The following is a 13,137-nucleotide window of genomic DNA, read 5'->3' as shown; positions in this document are numbered from 1 at the left end:
CTTCACTGCCCTAAGCACTATTTCAAAAACTGCTTGTTGAGGTATTCATAAGCCCCACAGATGCTCACAACAAAGCTGGAATCAAAAGAGTGCTAAGTTGTTGTTTGTGTGTATGTTTGTGTAGTTTTGTTTTCTTTTGTTTTGCAATCTGTATTCAGAAGAAATCAAATCTACCCTAAAACAGAAATACAGGGGCATTTTTATTTTTGTTAATATTTAATTTTTATGCATCAATGTGATTTATTTTTATGTATATCTAAGTACTTTAATCACATTCATATATAATTGCAGCTGTTTATTAGGGTTTCATTTGTTGATGCCTAAAAATATATCTAGAATTCATTCTGGTTGATAACCACCTGGTTAAGAACTCTGGATCAGCAGTCAGACAGAATTCAGGAATTTGATGTCCTTACCCTCTACAAACCTCAGATTCCTCATTTGCAAAGTGGAGATGATTATATGACTCACCTCTTCAGATTACTGTGAGGAATAAATGAGATATTGAAAGTATCAGGTTTAACACAAGCCTAGTAAACACTCAATAAATGTTAGCTCAATATACTTTTTTTTCTTCAAAGTGTTAATTAATCATCTCAGGACCAGCTATGAAATAATTTTTTTCTCATTGATTAAAAATATCATATTTACTATGTAATACACAATTATGTAACATCGTAGTGTGAAGTACTAAGATCTGTTCTTTTCCTATTAGTTTACAAAATATGATAGGAGTCATCTTGGAGGAAATCAGCCCATTCAAAATAGAATTATCAAATTATCCTGGGCCATGTTCAAGGCATGTCTGGTTCTTGGCAAACGACTCTCAATACACTGCAGACGCAAAAGAAGGGAACTTGGGAAAAGTCAAAAGGAAGATAGTGAGAGAAGGGGAAAGAACGAGGAAGAACATCTTGTGGGCCTGGAAAATTTGTATTGTTACTTTTTTATCCTCCAACCCTCCCCATCCAGGCCGGAGTGATGAACCTCTATGCTGACAGATGTCCACTGAACATTTGCTAAATTTAAACTTAGCAGTTAGCATACTGTTCTTGTCTGAATATTTCAGAAGGCTTGAAGCTCCATGGATTGGCTTCCAGGAGTAGCACCCTCATCAGGACAAAATTGCTTTTTCCAAAATTATTTTGTAAGATTCTTTCCAAAAGTTAAGTACTACTGTAACTTAAGGGGAAGATAAGGATCATATCTTTACTTGGAATCTAAGAAAGCATCAAAGAGAATAAATAACCTGGTATCAGAGGAGAAAGCACAGAACCTATGAAAACTGTTCTTGCAGGCATAGTCGGCCTGGATACAGAGTGGCATAAAGAGAAGCACAAATGAAGAGCAGTGAATTGGTCCTGTCAGTGCTCTGAGTCCTGCAAGGGGCTGCAAATGCTAGTTGTATGGCTTAGAATTAAATTATCCATCAATAATCACCATTGAGGGGACTTCCACCAACACTCAAAACATAATGCTTTATAAATAACCATCTTTATCAGGAAGCTTGCCAACACAGATATGCAAATACTCACATAACGGCAGTCACAAGCAAATGAGAAAGAGCCCTTTGAAACACCAGCAGTCACAAGAAGAAGCACCCCACTTCCACCCTAACTTGTGAGAAGCTGGCACCAGAAAGCCGGCTGCTGATAGGGAGATGATACACTCCTACCCTAGCTTCCCCTCCACAAGTTCAGCCTAATGTTGGGGATGAGAGAATTGTAGGGGAGAGGGGAAACTTCAAACTATTCAAGCAGTCTGGTTCTCTGGTACAACTGATGATATAATTTAATAAATTTAGTCAATTGACGAATCAACAATTTAATGAAATTTACTAATTCCATTAAATTATATCATCAGTGGTACCAGAGAATCAGCCTACTGGAATCATTGTAGTTTTTTTTTTTTTTTTTGCATGATAAAATATACACATTCCCCCATCATTAATATTGTTTTGAAAGGTATTTTAGACCACTGATATTCAAAGTGTGATTTCCATTTCAGCAGCAGTAACATTGCCTGGATGTGTGTTAGAAATGCAGATTCTTGGGCATCACTCCGAGCCTGCTGACTCAGAAATTCTGAAACTGAAAGCAGCAAGTTATGTTTTGACCAGCCCTCCAGGTAATTTTGATGCACATGCAGGAATGAGAACCACTGTCGGAGGCTACTGTCTGCTTCTTTTTTGCTTTTAATCTACTTGTTTAGCCATTCACCCTCATGTTAATGATAAAATCATCATTTTAGAAGAGGCTAGGTGTGATACAATATTCAATAATTCTCAAATCTCAGTGGTTTACAACAGCATAGGTTAATATCTTTTTCATGCTACATGTTCACTGTGTGCTGGGAGGGCGCTCTGCTAGTCAGTATTAAAAGACTCAAAACCATGGGACAGTCACCATCTCAGGCATTGTTGCTTGTCTTGCCAGAGCTAAAAAGCAAAGCACTCAATAACTCCCCAGAATGAAAGATCAAGAAAGTCATGAATATAAAAAAGCAGCTCTACATTTGTGTAGAGCTCTCAGAGCAAATAAGGTGCCTGCTTTTCTACTTGAAGTACAGCTCAAAGCTACCTTATGTTCAGCGCATGTAAGTGCCCACAGAAACCCAAATGGTTTTATGCTTCCAAGTCTTGTTTATCGCAGATTCATCAGTGTGGCATCATGAGTCTCAAAAAGAAGTGTTATGACAGATTTATTGCTTTTGGCCCTGAAAATCACATTTAACCACATATTCAATTTGCTGCCTGTATATTTATAGACATGCTACTACAGAGGAATTAGTTACTTGTGTGCTTTACATCGTTCTTGAAAAAATAGATATGGCCAAGATCTGGTTATGCAATCAATCTTCGGCAGCCTTAGGTATCAGCATCTAATATAAGGTAAAGTTCTCTAAGCAGGATAAAAGTATGTGATAAGAATTATATACATTTTGAACCTCATTGCTAATCCCTTCCATTGGCTAAGTAACTCAAATGCATACAACAAATGTAGACATACACATATTCACACCTGCTTCAAACATTTTAGTGTAGTACCTTATCCAAGTTCATCAATTGTCATGCACATTCCCACCATCATCTTTCAAGTCTCCTGTCTGAATAAACTATTAATATTAAATAAAACAGTATTTCCAAGACTGGGTTAAGATAAGAAAAATTGTGACGATAACTTGAAGAAAAAAAATACAAGTGTAATGAGGGGAAAAATAGAGGAAATAATAGAAAAAAATGCAATTATAACCGGTTTTTTTATTCTGCATCTTAAATCTGAATCTTGAATCTTTTGCTCTTTATTCCAAAAGTTTTGAGTTCAGGGGGACATTTCATGAAAAAATTGAGATAGAGAAACAACCTCAATATTCTTTTAATGTATCCAAAAATAAGGCAGAAAAGATGGGCAACACATTCTCTCAAAATTATGTGGGATAAAAAGCAACTAAGGATTCACTAGGGTAATATACTTAGTTCATATCATTTATTATTGAGTAAAGGATTTTAGATTTACTGTGAAGTTAGCTATTAACTGGCAGGTTTTGTCTGATAGAAGTGCAAGTAATTTCTGTCAGTTGAAACAGATAACCCCAACAGGTAATTTACAGCATGTCGGGTACTAAAGAGTTTTCTATCTCAATAACCTTATTCTCTAACACTTCTTTGTCAAGTTGACTGTAAATGCCCCTTAAATTTTTTTAATCAGCCATGCCATCTTCTAGTAGCTTTCTCATTAATTAATACCTTAAGTAAAATATTTTCATGTATTTATCCTGTTTCCTATAGTCAAATCATAATTTATCTTTTTGAGAAAATGTATCTAATAATATGATTGAACGGAAAACAAACAAAACGTTTGTTTGTTTGTTTGTTTGTTTTTAGAGACAGGTCTCACTTTGTTTCCCAGGCTGGAGTGAAGCAGTGTGAACTCAACTCCCTACAATCTCTGCTTCCCAGCTTCAAGCCATTCTCATGCCTCAGGCTCCAGAGTAGCTGGGACAACAGGTGTGCACCACCATGCCCAGATATATTTTGCATTTTTGGTAGAGATGGGGTTTCACTTTGTTGGCCAGGCTGGTCTTGAACTCCTGGCTTCAATTGATCCACTGGCCTTGGTCACCCACAGACCTGGGATTACAGGTGTGAGCCACCATGCCCAGCTACAAATGAAATTCTTAATGCTTGAGAATGGTCCTGTTATTTGGAAAGCTCAGAAAGCAAAAGACTTTAAAATAGAAATGTATTCTCCTCAAACCCAGGAGCAAAAACACCATTCAGTTCACTTGGCAAGAGACACATTTGTAGAGGTGAAGGCATGGCCTAGGGAAGGAGAACAGGTCAAAGACATCGAGCAGCAAACATGTTGCTTGCTTTCCAGCTAAATCATGACTCTCAGGTTAGGAAAATTAACTTTGATCCAGGAGATTGACCCTAATTCAAAAAGAAAATATGGAGGATAGGGATGATAGAATTGACCTCATTTAATATTGCCCATATTCTTTAAATAACTATACCCACTGAGAACAAAGTCTTAAGTGAAATATGAGTAGAATGAATGCACTGAATTAATTACTCCCCATGGCCCAAGTCAAAAATTGTGCTACAATAGCAATCTCTGTATAGTTGGATGATAGTGGAAGAATTGAGTCTCTATCTTGCAGGAACTCTCTTCTATAGTGACTGATACTTTGATAGCAGAGGTGTCTGGAAATCAATCTGTTAAAAATCAAATTATAGATCCTGAGTTCTTGAGAAGAATTATGGTAGGATGCCTAATATGTGAACTCTGCAGCCACACTGCTTGCTTTCAAATGTTAGCTCCATCCCTTAATAGACCTCTGTGACCTTAGCAGGACAATTAAGTGCCCTCTGCCTTTCCACACCATGGCATTATTATCTAAGGTACTTAGAGCAGCACCTGGTACATAATAACTGAATATTATCCATATTATTATTCTCTTCCACATCAGAATTACAGGGTCAAAGTTCATGTCTGTTTGGATACATCCAAACCGATTATGGCAATTAGAATGGTGCTACAGTATTTCTAAAGAACAGTAAGAAGTGAAGAATGTTGACCTGCAGAGGCCTGCAAGCACTTTCTGTTGATTCTGCCCCCTTTCTGGGAAGAGTGATGATCTGATCCTTTTTACTGTGACTCAATCATTAAGACTTTACTGCAGCATAAGCAAGGTGGCAATATGTAAAGATGACTAGGGAATAAAATAGTGCTGCTGAGACTCCGAATGCTCTGTTACTCTCCAGGCTCAGGGAGAAGGACAATTAATAAAATATTCATGGAGTGGGAAGAGCCTTGCCCCAATCTACTAAATTATTGATGTACCAAAGGTGAAGTTGTTGTGGAATGCCTACAGTTTTCAAGATGAGCATACCAGCAGGTATAGTGAATCTGGGATACTGGCATTGCCTTTAAAATTCTTTTCATTGACACATTCTGCTTGTATATATTTATGTTCAATAGCACAGTAGGCTGGGAATGGTTAACAATAAGGTATTGTATATTATAAAATAGCTAGAAGTAAGTATTTTGAATGTTCTTGCCACAAAGAAATGATAGATGCATGGAGTGATGGTCACACTAAATACTCTGACTTGATCATTATACAACATATGTACGTGGTGAAGCATCACATTGTACACCATCAATATGTACAATTTTAATGAGTCAACTGATGCTGATTTTTAAGTAAGGTGAACATAAATGCTGGTGCATACGGGGCAGTTCCGGTTTACACTATCTGGATGCCTTACCTCGTTAAACATTAATTTAGATAAAAGTGGCTAGATATGAATGGTAAATTTTATTTTATGTCCTGTCATTCTCAACAATGAAATCAATAGATAACCACTACAGTTATGCTGGAGTTGCATATAATATGAAAAATTGCTTCCTGGATAAACAGGCTTCAGATGGCATCAGTTGGAAGAGAACCGCTATGGCTATCCCTTAAGAGAACTCCTAAAATCCCTCTCAGGGTGATGCTAAAAGAAAATAGAGAGGGTACATTATCTCAGAGGTCAGAACTTTGTTGACAAGAACTTCCTCCCAATTAACATGTTCAATTGCTAAGGAAATAAGCCAAGATAATGCATATGATATTTCCTATTGTCATCATATATTTTTTTGACATCCCTAAGTGCTGTGCCTTGCAGCATCAGACCGTGAACATACACTGCAAAAACTGGGAATTCTTCTTCAGAATTCAATGGGAACAGAAGTTCAATAGGTAGAGTTGCCTTGGAACTTTCTTCCTTTTTATTTTTTTCCACTATTGTACTTTGGATTTATTGTTAGTACTTAAAATGTATTATTTACCTTCCAAGCTAAAATTAGTATTTTTCTATTTTAAACAATCTATGAGTTAATAAAGGTAAGGAGAGAACAGTTACTGCAGGTAAGTAAAGGAAGTAGGAGAGAAAGGAATGGGAAGAACAGATTTAAGTTCCCATGAATCCCAGCTTTGATTCATTTTAATGAGGATTCTATACTTACAATGAAATTCTCTTTCTATCATTTTCTTAGCATAGCATATTGAGAGACTTCTCTTAAAAATAAAGGGAGTTGATTAGATCTGATTTTATATGCTATTTCTGTTGAAACATTGACCTATTCAATAGGATTGCCTGAGATTAAAGTGAGGTTGTACATGGAAACAATACACCGACAGATGCTTCTCTGGGGTATAATTTTATTTACAGTAGTAAAATAAGTGTAGAAAATTGTATTTATAGTTTAACCCCAATTTTGTTTGTATACCTGCATATGAAAGTCTATGAGGATTTTTCTTTTAAAATTTTGTTTGATGTTATGTCATCTTCAGAACAACGAAAAAGGGATTTGTTTTCTATCTTCTTTTTCCACAGCTAAAATTTTATTTCTGTGAAAGTAAAGACCATCTTGTTCATCTATCACTAGCATCTAGCATGTTATCAAAGAAAGAAAGAAAGGAAGAATGAAAAGAAAGAAATGCATAATTATATTTTATGTACCTTAAAAAACAAATTTAAACACTATTTCACAATTTCTCATCTAAAATCTGCTACTTTTGAAGCTATTATTCTCCTCTACAAAAGGTATTTAAAGACAGTAAGTCAATAGACAAAGACTTGTCATTTTGTATTACAAAATAAAGTACAAAAAATGCCAAACCAGCGTCCTCAGGTGAGCGGCAGCATGAGAGCCACGCGTCCTCACTTCACTTCACAGTGCAGAGGCCTTGGTGAGCATATTGTTCCCTGGTTCTGGAAAGCTGAGCAAAAGAAGGGAGAGCAGTGGGTGGGATCACAGAATGACCTTCTATATGAGCACCCTTTGAATTTTATTTTTGGTCTCCTTGTAAGTTTCTCTTATTTAAATGCCTGAACATATGGAGCTATGGTTCTCAACTTGGAATGACTTAACTCCACCCTACCCTTCTCCAGGAAACATATATAATGTCTGGGAACATTTTTAATGATGGTAAATGATATGTGGGGTCTTACAACATCTCGTGAGTAGAGGCCAAGGATACTGTTGACCACCTTACAATGGACAGGAAAGCCCTCTTCAACGAAGAATTATTTATCCCAAAAAGTGGAGAAGACTTGCTATAGAGTGTTCTGATGTGATCAAACACCTACCAATTAGTGAGGTTGCTACATAAATGATTAAAACTGAAACAAAGGCAGGAAGTACTGCTATAGGCAGAGATTGACTCACTGGTAGTTCCCCGCAGGGTGCCTACAGAGAGGTCTGGAGACTCCTATAGTAAATAAACTGAAGGAAGCCCTGAGGTCCCAGAAATAAGTAAATTAATAGTTGGTGATCTGTTATTGATCTGGCAATAAAGGAACCTCCTAAATAAGTATTTTTAAAACTGCAGATTTCCTTCCATTACCTACAACCCACTAAGCATATGAATTTGATGGATCACTTGTAGTATAAAAAAATGAAATGGAAGAAGTGAGAAAGAGAATAGAAAATATTAAAATGTATGTTATTGTGAGAATTATTTTATTAAACTTTAAAAATTAAATGTGCATAATTGTTTATAATAAATGTTTTCTAATATTTATTGCAGCTAAAATGTTAAGAAAGAAACAAAAACATGCTCCATGATTTGCTAGTTTCCTCAGAAGCATTCCCAGTTTATGAATCAACATTTGTCCTCATTCAAGGACCTATTCTTCGTAGCCTACAAGTAAAAATAAACTTGGGTACCATCTGCAAGTGTGTCTGACAATATATAGTTACTAAACAACTAAAATGACCCAAAAAAGTAAGATATCTACCCAAATGATAGTGATACATATTTTTGATGGTACTTAACATTTGCTGATTTCGATTTTTCTGTACTGTACAAAAGCTTTATTGTGAATTTGTTACTTTTCTAATCAGTACATATAGACGTACATAAATCTTATTATTAAGGAAAGCTGTTTCTGATTGAGAACACAAGTTGTAGTGTGTTTAAGAGGGAATGATATGACAAGGAAGCAAGTGTTTAACAGTAAAGCAAATAGCATATGCAGGAGAAATCGGAACATTTTTGGGTTTTGCTTTTAAATGAACTCTGTAGGTTTATAGGCTAAATCCAGAAAAAGTTCACATTTATGAAGAAGATAACTCCAAAAGGAGGCTTCTGAAATTATTTCTGAGATAGGAACATTTCTTGTTAGTGTATGTAGGTCTCCAAAAATATTACTTGGAAAATTGATGTTCATTTAATGTTATGAAGTATTAATTACTATTAAAAATTAGCACATCAATAACCACCTCATTTAAATAACTAAAATTATTTCTATAAATACATATGGAGTTGCTAAAATGGAAACTAAAAACAAAGCCTTGCAATGCCTTGTTGCTATTTTTGCCAGCCACAGCAAACTACAATAGATTATTCCAGAGCTGAGTAGCTTTAAATGAATTTCCAGGAATTGAAATACTTATGGTAAACAGCCGATCATAAGAATGCGGTAAAATATAAATCACAAATTATTTATGTGTTATTATATTAGATAAATTGTTTGCAAATATTTACAAACTATTTACCAGGCGTACTAACCTTTTGAAATGATTTATCATGTAACAGAATACATAGCATTGTGATGAATAACAAATAAATCCTTTATAAAATATTTACAATGTATCAGTTGCACTAATATTAGTTAGTGTGCTTATTATTCCAAGTAATTGGTAAGTGATTTACAAGTTAGTTGTCAGCGAGGCAGATGAGGCTTTACGGCTGGATACAAATACATCCTAAGAGAGCATTAGGTGATCCACTTTTTAGATCTTCTCCCTTAGTTTTTCTGTTGAAAACTGAAGGCAACTATTATATATTTGGGCAACAGATGAATCATTATTGTGGGAATTAGCTGGCTACGATTTGGTAAACAGAGAAAGATTAAGATGTCATAAGATTTCCAGTAAAGGTAGAGAGTGACCCCAAGTCACAGAAACTTAACACAAGTTAATTTCCAGCTTCAATTATAGCGTCAGTGCAGCTTGGTGAGGTTCTGCTTCCTTTGGAAGACAATTCTCTATGCTTCACTCCCATTTATGCGCAATGTGTGAGCAGAATCAAGGCATGACTTTACTCTGCACTATCTTCTCAGAAATGTTTGTATAATGAACAGCCTTGGAAAATAGTGTCTCCCTCTGATGCAAAGAATAGGCTAGTTTACTATCCAGTAAAATAAAGATAATTTCTCCTTTCTGGCACAAAGCCATTCAGGTTTGTTTAATCCATTATGGAAGCATTGAGTTCTCTAATTCAGTTCCCACGCATGCCTTCATCAACCTGAGCTCCTTCATGTCGGTCCCATGGGACTTGGGGAGCAAGGGAGGTAAACTGTCCTGAAACATAATACACATTCTGCTTAACTGTCCAGTGAGTCATAATACTTTACCCATTATTATTAAGTAACTAATATAGGGGGCATCATTAGCTCGCAAATGGGATAAATCTCTGGCCCTTCACAGTTCTTGATAGCTCCATGTTGTTTTTCTCTAGGAACCAGGCTGTAGAGTAGCCACTCTCTGAGACATTATCAGATAACTTAATGACTAATGAAATTACTATCAAATTTCCTGCCTGGAAAGAGAAACATTGTTTCTTTTTACATTTTATTGCCTGAAGCAGGGTTCTTCCACCTTGGCACTATTGATATTTGGGGCTAGATTATTAATTGTTATAAAGGGTTATCCTGTACACCGCTGAAAGTTTAAGCCACATCCTAGTCCTCTCCACCCACTAAGAGCAAGTAACAACAGTGCCTTTCAGTTGTGACGACCAAAATGTCCCCAGATATTGACAAATGTCCCTTCGTTGGCAAGATTGCCCTTGGTTGAGAAACCACGGGCCAAAAGTAAGTCCCCATGGTCATACCTAATTTCTACTGGATGGAGATACATAATCTTCCCTTTGGGAAGGGTATTGCATGGACAGGCACGAATTATGGAGAGGCATCAAATTAGTTGACCACAAAGGAACACTGATGTCAATTGTGTAAGTTAGTAGATGATGATTGGTCCTATCTACCTTTGGCTAACTCAACAAATATGTAAAAGCTTTATTCAGTGGAAAAAATATTTCTTGCCTTGACAGTCTTCACCTCACTGTGCATATTGCTTATTTTCTCACTGGTGAAATAAAATTGCAAAGATTCTGCACCATTCTCATGTTTCTTATTCCGAATTAAAGAAAACAAAAATTAAATGACACATATTTTGGTTTATGTTGACTTCCACTATAGTGCAGGCATAGCATATACATTCTTCAGTGAGGAGAATCAAACAGAATATATGCTGTTTCAAAGAAATGGAACAATTTGATGGAGTAAAGCCATTGTCCCAATATGAAAGATGAAAATACAGGGTTCAAGTATAAGACTTAGGGAGAAAAGTTTCTGAAACTTGAATGTAGATATAATGCACCAGCTAATTTACCATAAAGGTAAATGACAATACATTTACCAAAAAGTGAAATGGACTGTAAGCTTCAGGATTCCATATTTTTATGGCTGTCTTCTAAGGAGCATTATAACCATATGCCCATATGATCACTGATTTCTATAAAATTTGCAAAAGTAATTAGCAAATTTTATTTGCAAATTTTATATTTATTAGAGGATTATTATATTGTTCTGTTATGACTACCCCTTCCTTACCCTTCTGCTTCTCCTATTGGCATTGGAATGGCCATTGACAGTTTAGGTGTATAGGGTTAAATGGATGGAAATTAGGGTGTATATGCCAAGTTTGGGGGGTAATGGACATCTCTACATTAAATGAATTATATATATATATATTTTTTTACTTCTGAATGGGGTCAATAGATCACAGTAAATAAGCAATACCTGTGATTATTTTTTAGTAGTAGACAAGAGAAATGTTTAATGTCATCACAGAGTTTGCAATAGCTATCTCATAATATCAATTGTTTTTTATGACTGTGAAATCACGGGGATTAGATTTTGTTAATCTAATAACAAATACACACATATATGAATATATTATAAGTATTTTATTTCAATATCTGCATTTCTATAACTTTTTTTATTTTATTATTTTTTGCATTTGTTATTCCAAGATGACCACAGGCTTCAGATTGCCAAAGAGTTTGATGACACCAAAATCGTTAAGGTTCCTTAGGCAAAGGGGAAATTTTGTAGTGAATGCACTTAGTTATGATTTAGAGGAATATACTTATATGTTTATAGTCAATTCTGTGTGTAATTGTTATGTCTTCCTGCCTCAAGTGGAAATGGCTTTTAGGAAGAATCCTACCACCTAATTTGCTGACTCTCTCACAGTTGGTGGTGTAGAGCCAGCAGTCAAATCACAAAATGACGTGGCTTATAACACCTGTTATTAAAAACATGTGGATAGTGGAGAAGAAGAAATACCTTTTGAAATATGCAGAGCCAGATGCTAATCTGTGCAACATTCTTCTAATCGTCAGATTTATAATACCATAGCCAGAGGATTCAGGTCTCATAGGGCCTAATTAAAACAGAAGTTTGCTTCTGTCAAAATATAATTTAAAATGTGACACGTTTTATTTATTTTTTGAGAGAATTGGCCAAAATAAAAGTGATCATAATTATTCCAGTTGTAAAACACAATTCTATAAGCATAACACAGGCTGGGCGAAATGGTTCACACCTGTAATCCTAGCACTTTGGGAGGCGGAGGCAGGAATATTACCTGAGCTCAGGAGTTCGAGACCTGGCAACACAATGAAACCTTGTCTCTACTAAAACATAAAAAATTAGCTGGGTCCCTATAGTCCCAGCTACTTGGGAGGCTGAGGCAGGAGAATCACTTGAACCCAGGAGGCAGAAGTTGCAGGAGCCGAGATCGTGCCACTTCACTCCAGCCTGGACAACAGAGCAAGACTCTATCTCCTCTCCCCCCCAAAAAAAGAGTAACAGAGTATATCTGAGTGTACAGATGCTTGTGTTTATACCTAAGTGGTAATAGATTGCACTGCTCATGTATCTTGACCTGATCAATGCTGTGGTTCTACCCATGCAGAAAAAAAAAAAAAAAAAACTAAAGAAGCAAAACTTCCTGTAATAAATCTCTAGATGTATTCATCAATAAATCAATATAGTCAATATAAAGAGTGTAAGAGTAATCTGATTACATGGTTATGTAGCTCAATAGAAGTATTGATTTAAAATGCATTTCCATTTCTTCTATTCATGTGTTAGTTTTAGACTAGTTTTAATTATCTTCAAAGTTATTAATTATACCAAAATTCATATGCAATGAAAAATAAGAATCTTAATGGAAGCTGAATATGTGAAGTGAAAGAAGGAGAAAACTGGCAGAAATTATGGTACAGGAAAACAGTGGCATACTTTATGTTCACTGAAAAGAATAGTGTCATTGTATATGAACAGACAGTATAAAAATATGCTGCAATCGGTTTGGGAAAAAAAAACACGTGAGGATGAATATATGTAAATACATGGATCATCTCATATATGATATACAAAACGTGCACGATGTATGTAAATATGTGGATAATCTCATACATGATATACAGTTATGAAGCAATAGTGTTATCTCTACGAACACGAAATGGGTAACTGGGAGAAAGAGAGACAGATTTTTTTTTTTTCAC

This window comes from Sapajus apella, unplaced genomic scaffold (genome assembly GCF_009761245.1).
Source record: "Sapajus apella isolate SASKATOON/1434 unplaced genomic scaffold, GSC_monkey_1.0 scaffold52, whole genome shotgun sequence".
NCBI classification, from domain to species: Eukaryota; Metazoa; Chordata; class Mammalia; order Primates; family Cebidae; genus Sapajus; species Sapajus apella.
The sequence above is the reverse complement of the archived record's forward strand: the minus strand, read 5'-3'. Positions refer to the sequence as shown.